Genomic DNA, 10,693 nt, shown 5'->3' on the forward strand with positions numbered 1-10,693 from the left:
GAGGAGGAGATTAGTGTGTCTCACTACCTAATTAATTGAGGAGAAGTAGGACGCCAGTGTGTGCATGTGTGTGTCTGTGGGTGTCTGCGTATGTATGTATGTGTCTCCCTCTATAATGCATGAGGAAGAGGAGGTTAGGATATATGGCTGTTTCTAAATGGAGGAAGAGGCTAGTGTGTCTGTCTGTCTATTTATTTGTCTCTCTGTGTGTCTAATGGAGGAAGAATCCCAGTATTCGTGCCACCTGGGGGGATGGCAATTGCCACCCTGAAGCAGCAGGGGGCGCCCCAACTACAGGCTGAGGGGAACACTGGCTAGAAACCCACAGGCTTGCCTGGGCAGCCCATGCCTCCCACTTCTGCCCTCTCTGTTTCCGCCACCGCCCCGCCCCAGTCCCGCCCCCGCCCCGCCCACAGGCCACCCCTGCCCGCCTCCCGGGAGCCGGGAAACGCAAAGATGTGCACCTCGTGTACCTAGGGTAGCAGAGATCAACCCTAGAACCGGCCAAGGGGGAGATCTGAGCAAATACAGGGGCTCGGTGGGGCAGCCCCGACTACTCACTGCAGCCCCTGATCGCACCGCGCCTGCCTCCGGGGCGGACGCTGACATGGAAACATGCATACGGTGAACCTGGGGCAGGACAGGCCGCCCCCAGGCCAGGCCGTTGTGGAGATGGGAGCAAACTGATCGGCTGATCAGAGGCAGTCCGCTCCCCACGACGTCCCTGTCCTCTGAAGTCACCTCAGCAGCATCCCAGGACCTGGCTGACCAGGAGAACTAAATCCCGGAAACCTGGGTTAGCAGAGGCCGCCCCGAGGGCAGACGAGGTGGAGTTGGGAGGAAAATGACCAAGCCGCCGAGGCATCCCCGTTTGCTGCTGTGCCGCCTCCACCTCTGCTGCCGACCTCTTCCCCTGAGCTCACCACGCCCGCTCCCAGCAGCAGGGAGACTTCAAAGGTTTGAGTCCGGTGAACTTGGGGGAGCGGATGCCAACCCCAGGCAAGGCAGCTAGGGACATGGAAAAATATCCTCTGGCTCGCCAGTGGCACCCTATTCCCCGGTCGCCGCCGTCCGACCCCTTCCCCATACCGCATATCTCTACTTTGTCTGTCTGTCTGACTACCTGCCTGAATGCCTATATATTCGAGAATGGAAGAGGCTAGTCTACGTGTCTGTCTCTCGTTTTACCTAACGGAGGAGGAGCCGATGAGTATGTTTCTCTATTTGCCTGTCTGTCTGTCTGTCTGTCTGTCTGTCTGTCTGTCTGTCTGTCTATCTATCTATCTATCTATCTATCTATCTATCTATCCAACTAGTGGAGGCATAGCCGAAGCCACGTGTGACTTTTTACTTGTGTGACTGTTGGAGGAGGAGGTTAGTTTGTATATCAACCTATCTACCTATTGGAGGAAGAGAAGGAGGCTAGTGTGTGTGTGTTTGTGTGTGTGTGTGTGTGTGTGTGTGTGTGTGTGTGTGTGTGTGTCTATGTATTTGTCTCTCTGTCTTTCTAATGGAGGATGGCTCTCAGTATTTGACTCACCTGGAGGGATGGCAATTGCCACCCTGTAGCAGCAGAGGGCGGCCCCATTGCAGGCTGAGGGGGACACTGGATGGAAATCCACAGGCTTGCCTGGGCCGCCCGTGCCTCCCGCTTCCGCCCTCTCTATAGCCGCCCGCGCCAAGCCCCAGCCTGACACCCGCCGCGCCCCACTGCACACCCGCCTCACGGGAGCCGGAAAACACAGAGATGTGCACCTCGAGTACCTAGGGTAGCAGAGATCAACCCTAGAACCATCCAACGGGGAGACCTGAGCAAATACAGGGGCTCGGTGGGGCAGCCCCGACTACTCACTGCAGCCCCTGATCCACACCGCGCCTGCCTCCGGGGCGGACGCTGACATGGAAACATGCATACGGTGAACCTGGGGCAGGAGAGGCCGCCCCCAGGCCAGGCCGATGTGGAGATGGGAGCAAACTGATCGGTTGATCAGAGGCAGTCCGCTCCCCACGACGTCCCTGTCCTCTGAAGTCACCTCACCATCATCCCAGGACCTGGCTGACTAGGAGACTTATATCCCGGAAACCTGGGGGTAGCAGAGGCCGCCCTGAGGCCTGGAGAGGGCGAGATGGGAGGAAAATGACCAAGCCGCCGAGGCATCCCCGTTTGCTGCTATGCCGCCTCCGCCTCTGCTGCCGACCTCTTCCCCTGACCTCACCACGCCCGCTCCCCGCAGCAGGGTGACTTTAAAGGTTTGAGTCCGGTGAACTTGGGGGAGCGGATGCCACCTCCAGGCAAGGCAGCTAGGGACATGGGAGAATATCCTCTAGCTCGACAGTGGCGCCCTATTCCCCAGTCGCTTCCGTCAAACCCCTTCCCCAGAACACCCATGTCTAGATTGTGTGTCGGTCTGACTACCAGCCTGCCTGCCTATATATTTGAGAATGGGAGGGGCTAGTCTACGTGTGTGACTGTCGTTTTACCTAACGGAGGAGCAGCCGACGAGTAGGTCTCTCTATTTGCCTGCCTAACTATCTATCTATCTATCTGTCTATCTATCTATCTATCTATCTATCTATCTATCTATGTTTCTATCTATCTATCAAGTGGAGTCATAGCAGGAGCCAAGTGTGACTTTTTACTTGTGTGTCTGTTGGAGGAGGAGGTTAGTTTGTCTATCTACCTATCTACCTATTGGAAGAGAAGGAGGAGGCGTGTGTGTGTGTGTTTGTGCATGTCTGTCTGTCTATGTTTCTGTCTCCCTCTATAATGGATGAGGAGGAGGAGGTTAGGATAGATGGCTGTGTCTAAATGGAGGAAGACGCTAGTGTGTCTGACTGTCTATTTATTTGTCTCTCTGTCTGTCTAATGGAGGAAGCCTCTCAGTATTCGACTCACCTGGAAGGATGTCAATTGCCACCCTGAAGCAACAGAGGGTGCCCCCATTGCAGTCTGAGGGGGACAATGGATGGGAACCCACAGGCTTGCCAGGGCAGACCGTGCCTCCCGCTTCTGCTCTTTCTATAGCCGCCCGCGCCAAGCCCCAGCCCGGCACCCGCCGCGCCCCACCGCACACCCGCTTCACGGGAGCCGGAAAACACAGAGATGTGCACCTCGAGTACCTAGGTAGGGTAGCCGAAACCAACCCTAGGACCGGCCAAGGGGGAGATCGGAGCAAATACAGGGGCTCGGTGGGGCAGACCCGCCTCCTCACTGCAGCCCCTAATCACACCGGGACTGCCTGCGGGGCACAGGCTCACATGGAAACATGGATACTGTGAACCCGGGGCAGGAGAGCCCGCCCCCCGGACAGGCCCTTGTGGAGATGGGAGCAAACTGATCGGCTCACCCGATGTAGTCCGCTCCCCTCAACGTGCCTGTACCCAGAGATCACCTCAGCTGCCTCCCAGGACCTGGCAGACAGGGAGAATTAAATCCCGCACACCTGGTGTAGCAGAGGCCACCCCGAGGCCAGGAGAGGGGGAGATGGTAGGAAAATGACCGACTCGCCGATGCATCCCCCTTAGCTGCTGAGCCGCCTCCATATCTGCCGATGACCTCTTCCCCTAGCCTTCCCATGCCTGCTCCCAGGAGCAGGCTAAGTTCAAAGGCTTGAGCCCAACGAATTTGGGGGAGCGGAGGCCGCCCTCAGGCAAGGCAGCTAGGGACAGGGGATATAATCCTATTACTCGCCAGTGGCACAACTCTCCCTGGACAACGCTTCTTAACCCGGTCCACAGAACGCACCCCACCTCTAGTGTGTCAGTCTGTCTGACTGCCTGCTTGACTGCCTGCCTATTGGAGGATGGGAGAGGCAAGCCTTTGTGTGTGCCCGTCTGTTTATCTAACGGAGGAGGAGGAGACTAGTATGTCTCTCTGCCTGCCTATCTAACTCTCTATCTATAGATCTATTTATCTACCTAACTATCTATCTATCTAAAGGAGGCAAACCTGTAGGCTAGTGTGCCGTTTTATTTGTCTGTGTATTGGAGGATTAGGTTAGTGTGTCTATCTACATAAATACCAATTTGAAGAACAGGAGGATGCTACCGTGTATGTGTGTGTGTGTGTGTGTGTGTGTGTGTGTGTGTGTGTGTGTGAGTGCGGGTCTGTGTATCAATGTACCTGAAAGTAAAGTGGGGGGATTCTACTGTATCTGTCTCTCAGTCAATGTGTGCATGTAACGGGAGGAGGAGTAAGCTAGTATGTCTGTCTCTCTGTCTATGTATCACATATGTATATATGTACGTTTATCTAGTCGAGAAGAAGGAGGCTACAGTGTCTATCTGTCTGTCGGTCAGAGGAAGAGAAGACTAGTGTGTATGTCGGTCTGTGGGTCTATGATTGTGTCTGTATTATTATCTAATGGAGAAGAAGACGGATTCCAAAGTGTCTGGCAATCAGTCTGTCTCTCTACAGGAGAACATAGAGGCTAGTGTGTGTATCAGTCAATCTCAGTGACTATCTATCTAAAGGAGGAGGAGGAAGAGTCTATTACGTTTCTCTATCTATTATCTAATGGAGGAGGAGATTAGTGTGTCTCACTACCTAATTAATTGAGGAGAAGTAGGACGCCAGTGTGTGCATGTGTGTGTCTGTGGGTGTCTGCGTATGTATGTATGTGTCTCCCTCTATAATGCATGAGGAAGAGGAGGTTAGGATATATGGCTGTTTCTAAATGGAGGAAGAGGCTAGTGTGTCTGTCTGTCTATTTATTTGTCTCTCTGTGTGTCTAATGGAGGAAGAATCCCAGTATTCGTGCCACCTGGGGGGATGGCAATTGCCACCCTGAAGCAGCAGGGGGCGCCCCAACTACAGGCTGAGGGGAACACTGGCTAGAAACCCACAGGCTTGCCTGGGCAGCCCATGCCTCCCACTTCTGCCCTCTCTGTTTCCGCCACCGCCCCGCCCCAGTCCCGCCCCCGCCCCGCCCACAGGCCACCCCTGCCCGCCTCCCGGGAGCCGGGAAACGCAAAGATGTGCACCTCGTGTACCTAGGGTAGCAGAGATCAACCCTAGAACCGGCCAAGGGGGAGATCTGAGCAAATACAGGGGCTCGGTGGGGCAGCCCCGACTACTCACTGCAGCCCCTGATCGCACCGCGCCTGCCTCCGGGGCGGACGCTGACATGGAAACATGCATACGGTGAACCTGGGGCAGGACAGGCCGCCCCCAGGCCAGGCCGTTGTGGAGATGGGAGCAAACTGATCGGCTGATCAGAGGCAGTCCGCTCCCCACGACGTCCCTGTCCTCTGAAGTCACCTCAGCAGCATCCCAGGACCTGGCTGACCAGGAGAACTAAATCCCGGAAACCTGGGTTAGCAGAGGCCGCCCCGAGGGCAGACGAGGTGGAGTTGGGAGGAAAATGACCAAGCCGCCGAGGCATCCCCGTTTGCTGCTGTGCCGCCTCCACCTCTGCTGCCGACCTCTTCCCCTGAGCTCACCACGCCCGCTCCCAGCAGCAGGGAGACTTCAAAGGTTTGAGTCCGGTGAACTTGGGGGAGCGGATGCCAACCCCAGGCAAGGCAGCTAGGGACATGGAAAAATATCCTCTGGCTCGCCAGTGGCACCCTATTCCCCGGTCGCCGCCGTCCGACCCCTTCCCCATACCGCATATCTCTACTTTGTCTGTCTGTCTGACTACCTGCCTGAATGCCTATATATTCGAGAATGGAAGAGGCTAGTCTACGTGTCTGTCTCTCGTTTTACCTAACGGAGGAGGAGCCGACGAGTATGTTTCTCTATTTGCCTGCCTGTCTGTCTGTCTGTCTGTCTGTCTGTCTGTCTGTCTGTCTATCTATCTATCTATCTATCTATCTATCCAACTAGTGGAGGCATAGCCGAAGCCACGTGTGACTTTTTACTTGTGTGACTGTTGGAGGAGGAGGTTAGTTTGTATATCAACCTATCTACCTATTGGAGGAAGAGAAGGAGGCTAGTGTGTGTGTGTTTGTGTGTGTGTGTGTGTGTGTGTGTGTGTGTGTGTCTATGTATTTGTCTCTCTGTCTTTCTAATGGAGGATGGCTCTCAGTATTTGACTCACCTGGAGGGATGGCAATTGCCACCCTGTAGCAGCAGAGGGCGGCCCCATTGCAGGCTGAGGGGGACACTGGATGGAAATCCACAGGCTTGCCTGGGCCGCCCGTGCCTCCCGCTTCCGCCCTCTCTATAGCCGCCCGCGCCAAGCCCCAGCCTGACACCCGCCGCGCCCCACTGCACACCCGCCTCACGGGAGCCGGAAAACACAGAGATGTGCACCTCGAGTACCTAGGGTAGCAGAGATCAACCCTAGAACCATCCAACGGGGAGACCTGAGCAAATACAGGGGCTCGGTGGGGCAGCCCCGACTACTCACTGCAGCCCCTGATCCACACCGCGCCTGCCTCCGGGGCGGACGCTGACATGGAAACATGCATACGGTGAACCTGGGGCAGGAGAGGCCGCCCCCAGGCCAGGCCGATGTGGAGATGGGAGCAAACTGATCGGTTGATCAGAGGCAGTCCGCTCCCCACGACGTCCCTGTCCTCTGAAGTCACCTCACCATCATCCCAGGACCTGGCTGACTAGGAGACTTATATCCCGGAAACCTGGGGGTAGCAGAGGCCGCCCTGAGGCCTGGAGAGGGCGAGATGGGAGGAAAATGACCAAGCCGCCGAGGCATCCCCGTTTGCTGCTATGCCGCCTCCGCCTCTGCTGCCGACCTCTTCCCCTGACCTCACCACGCCCGCTCCCAGGAGCAGGGTGACTTTAAAGGTTTGAGTCCGGTGAACTTGGGGGAGCGGATGCCACCTCCAGGCAAGGCAGCTAGGGACATGGGAGAATATCCTCTAGCTCGACAGTGGCGCCCTATTCCCCAGTCGCTTCCGTCAAACCCCTTCCCCAGAACACCCATGTCTAGATTGTGTGTCGGTCTGACTACCAGCCTGCCTGCCTATATATTTGAGAATGGGAGGGGCTAGTCTACGTGTGTGACTGTCGTTTTACCTAACGGAGGAGCAGCCGACGAGTAGGTCTCTCTATTTGCCTGCCTAACTATCTATCTATCTATCTATCTGTCTATCTATCTATCTATCTATCTATCTATTTATCTATCTATCTATGTTTCTATCTATCTATCAAGTGGAGTCATAGCAGGAGCCAAGTGTGACTTTTTACTTGTGTGTCTGTTGGAGGAGGAGGTTAGTTTGTCTATCTACCTATCTACCTATTGGAAGAGAAGGAGGAGGCGTGTGTGTGTGTGTTTGTGCATGTCTGTCTGTCTATGTTTCTGTCTCCCTCTATAATGGATGAGGAGGAGGAGGTTAGGATAGATGGCTGTGTCTAAATGGAGGAAGACGCTAGTGTGTCTGACTGTCTATTTATTTGTCTCTCTGTCTGTCTAATGGAGGAAGCCTCTCAGTATTCGACTCACCTGGAAGGATGTCAATTGCCACCCTGAAGCAACAGAGGGTGCCCCCATTGCAGTCTGAGGGGGACAATGGATGGGAACCCACAGGCTTGCCAGGGCAGACCGTGCCTCCCGCTTCTGCTCTTTCTATAGCCGCCCGCGCCAAGCCCCAGCCCGGCACCCGCCGTGCCCCACCGCACACCCGCTTCACGGGAGCCGGAAAACACAGAGATGTGCACCTCGAGTACCTAGGTAGGGTAGCCGAAACCAACCCTAGGACCGGCCAAGGGGGAGATCGGAGCAAATACAGGGGCTCGGTGGGGCAGACCCGCCTCCTCACTGCAGCCCCTAATCACACCGGGACTGCCTGCGGGGCGCAGGCTCACATGGAAACATGGATACTGTGAACCCTGGGCAGGAGAGCCCGCCCCCCGGACAGGCCCTTGTGGAGATGGGAGCAAACTGATCGGCTCACCCGATGTAGTCCGCTCCCCTCAACGTGCCTGTACCCAGAGATCACCTCAGCTGGCCTCCCAGGACCTGGCAGACAGGGAGAATTAAATCCCGCACACCTGGTGTAGCAGAGGCCACCCCGAGGCCAGGAGAGGGGGAGATGGTAGGAAAATGACCGACTCGCCGATGCATCCCCCTTAGCTGCTGAGCCGCCTCCATATCTGCCGATGACCTCTTCCCCTAGCCTTCCCATGCCTGCTCCCAGGAGCAGGCTAAGTTCAAAGGCTTGAGCCCAACGAATTTGGGGGAGCGGAGGCCGCCCTCAGGCAAGGCAGCTAGGGACAGGGGATATAATCCTATTACTCGCCAGTGGCACAACTCTCCCTGGACAACGCTTCTTAACCCGGTCCACAGAACGCACCCCACCTCTAGTGTGTCAGTCTGTCTGACTGCCTGCTTGACTGCCTGCCTATTGGAGGATGGGAGAGGCAAGCCTTTGTGTGTGCCCGTCTGTTTATCTAACGGAGGAGGAGGAGACTAGTATGTCTCTCTGCCTGCCTATCTAACTCTCTATCTATAGATCTATTTATCTACCTAACTATCTATCTATCTAAAGGAGGCAAACCTGTAGGCTAGTGTGCCGTTTTATTTGTCTGTGTATTGGAGGATTAGGTTAGTGTGTCTATCTACATAAATACCAATTTGAAGAACAGGAGGATGCTACCGTGTATGTGTGTGTGTGTGTGTGTGTGTGTGTGTGTGTGTGTGTGTGTGTGAGTGCGGGTCTGTGTATCAATGTACCTGAAAGTAAAGTGGGGGGATTCTACTGTATCTGTCTCTCAGTCAATGTGTGCATGTAACGGGAGGAGGAGTAAGCTAGTATGTCTGTCTCTCTGTCTATGTATCACATATGTATATATGTACGTTTATCTAGTCGAGAAGAAGGAGGCTACAGTGTCTATCTGTCTGTCGGTCAGAGGAAGAGAAGACTAGTGTGTATGTCGGTCTGTGGGTCTATGATTGTGTCTGTATTATTATCTAATGGAGAAGAAGACGGATTCCAAAGTGTCTGGCAATCAGTCTGTCTCTCTACAGGAGAACATAGAGGCTAGTGTGTGTATCAGTCAATCTCAGTGACTATCTATCTAAAGGAGGAGGAGGAAGAGTCTATTACGTTTCTCTATCTATTATCTAATGGAGGAGGAGATTAGTGTGTCTCACTACCTAATTAATTGAGGAGAAGTAGGACGCCAGTGTGTGCATGTGTGTGTCTGTGGGTGTCTGCGTATGTATGTATGTATGTGTCTCCCTCTATAATGCATGAGGAAGAGGAGGTTAGGATATATGGCTGTTTCTAAATGGAGGAAGAGGCTAGTGTGTCTGTCTGTCTATTTATTTGTCTCTCTGTGTGTCTAATGGAGGAAGAATCCCAGTATTCGTGCCACCTGGGGGGATGGCAATTGCCACCCTGAAGCAGCAGGGGGCGCCCCAACTACAGGCTGAGGGGAACACTGGCTAGAAACCCACAGGCTTGCCTGGGCAGCCCATGCCTCCCACTTCTGCCCTCTCTGTTTCCGCCACCGCCCCGCCCCAGTCCCGCCCCCGCCCCGCCCACAGGCCACCCCTGCCCGCCTCCCGGGAGCCGGGAAACGCAAAGATGTGCACCTCGTGTACCTAGGGTAGCAGAGATCAACCCTAGAACCGGCCAAGGGGGAGATCTGAGCAAATACAGGGGCTCGGTGGGGCAGCCCCGACTACTCACTGCAGCCCCTGATCGCACCGCGCCTGCCTCCGGGGCGGACGCTGACATGGAAACATGCATACGGTGAACCTGGGGCAGGACAGGCCGCCCCCAGGCCAGGCCGTTGTGGAGATGGGAGCAAACTGATCGGCTGATCAGAGGCAGTCCGCTCCCCACGACGTCCCTGTCCTCTGAAGTCACCTCAGCAGCATCCCAGGACCTGGCTGACCAGGAGAACTAAATCCCGGAAACCTGGGTTAGCAGAGGCCGCCCCGAGGGCAGACGAGGTGGAGTTGGGAGGAAAATGACCAAGCCGCCGAGGCATCCCCGTTTGCTGCTGTGCCGCCTCCACCTCTGCTGCCGACCTCTTCCCCTGAGCTCACCACGCCCGCTCCCAGCAGCAGGGAGACTTCAAAGGTTTGAGTCCGGTGAACTTGGGGGAGCGGATGCCAACCCCAGGCAAGGCAGCTAGGGACATGGAAAAATATCCTCTGGCTCGCCAGTGGCACCCTATTCCCCGGTCGCCGCCGTCCGACCCCTTCCCCATACCGCATATCTCTACTTTGTCTGTCTGTCTGACTACCTGCCTGAATGCCTATATATTCGAGAATGGAAGAGGCTAGTCTACGTGTCTGTCTCTCGTTTTACCTAACGGAGGAGGAGCCGACGAGTATGTTTCTCTATTTGCCTGTCTGTCTGTCTGTCTGTCTGTCTGTCTGTCTGTCTGTCTATCTATCTATCTATCTATCTATCTATCTATCTATCTATCTATCCAACTAGTGGAGGCATAGCCGAAGCCACGTGTGACTTTTTACTTGTGTGACTGTTGGAGGAGGAGGTTAGTTTGTATATCAACCTATCTACCTATTGGAGGAAGAGAAGGAGGCTAGTGTGTGTGTGTTTGTGTGTGTGTGTGTTTGTGTGTGTGTGTGTGTGTGTGTGTGTCTATGTATTTGTCTCTCTGTCTTTCTAATGGAGGATGGCTCTCAGTATTTGACTCACCTGGAGGGATGGCAATTGCCACCCTGTAGCAGCAGAGGGCGGCCCCATTGCAGGCTGAGGGGGACACTGGATGGAAATCCACAGGCTTGCCTGGGCCGCCCGTGCCTCCCGC

The sequence above is a fragment of the Vicugna pacos genome, chromosome 7 (assembly GCF_048564905.1).
Source record: "Vicugna pacos chromosome 7, VicPac4, whole genome shotgun sequence".
Classification (NCBI taxonomy): domain Eukaryota; kingdom Metazoa; phylum Chordata; class Mammalia; order Artiodactyla; family Camelidae; genus Vicugna; species Vicugna pacos.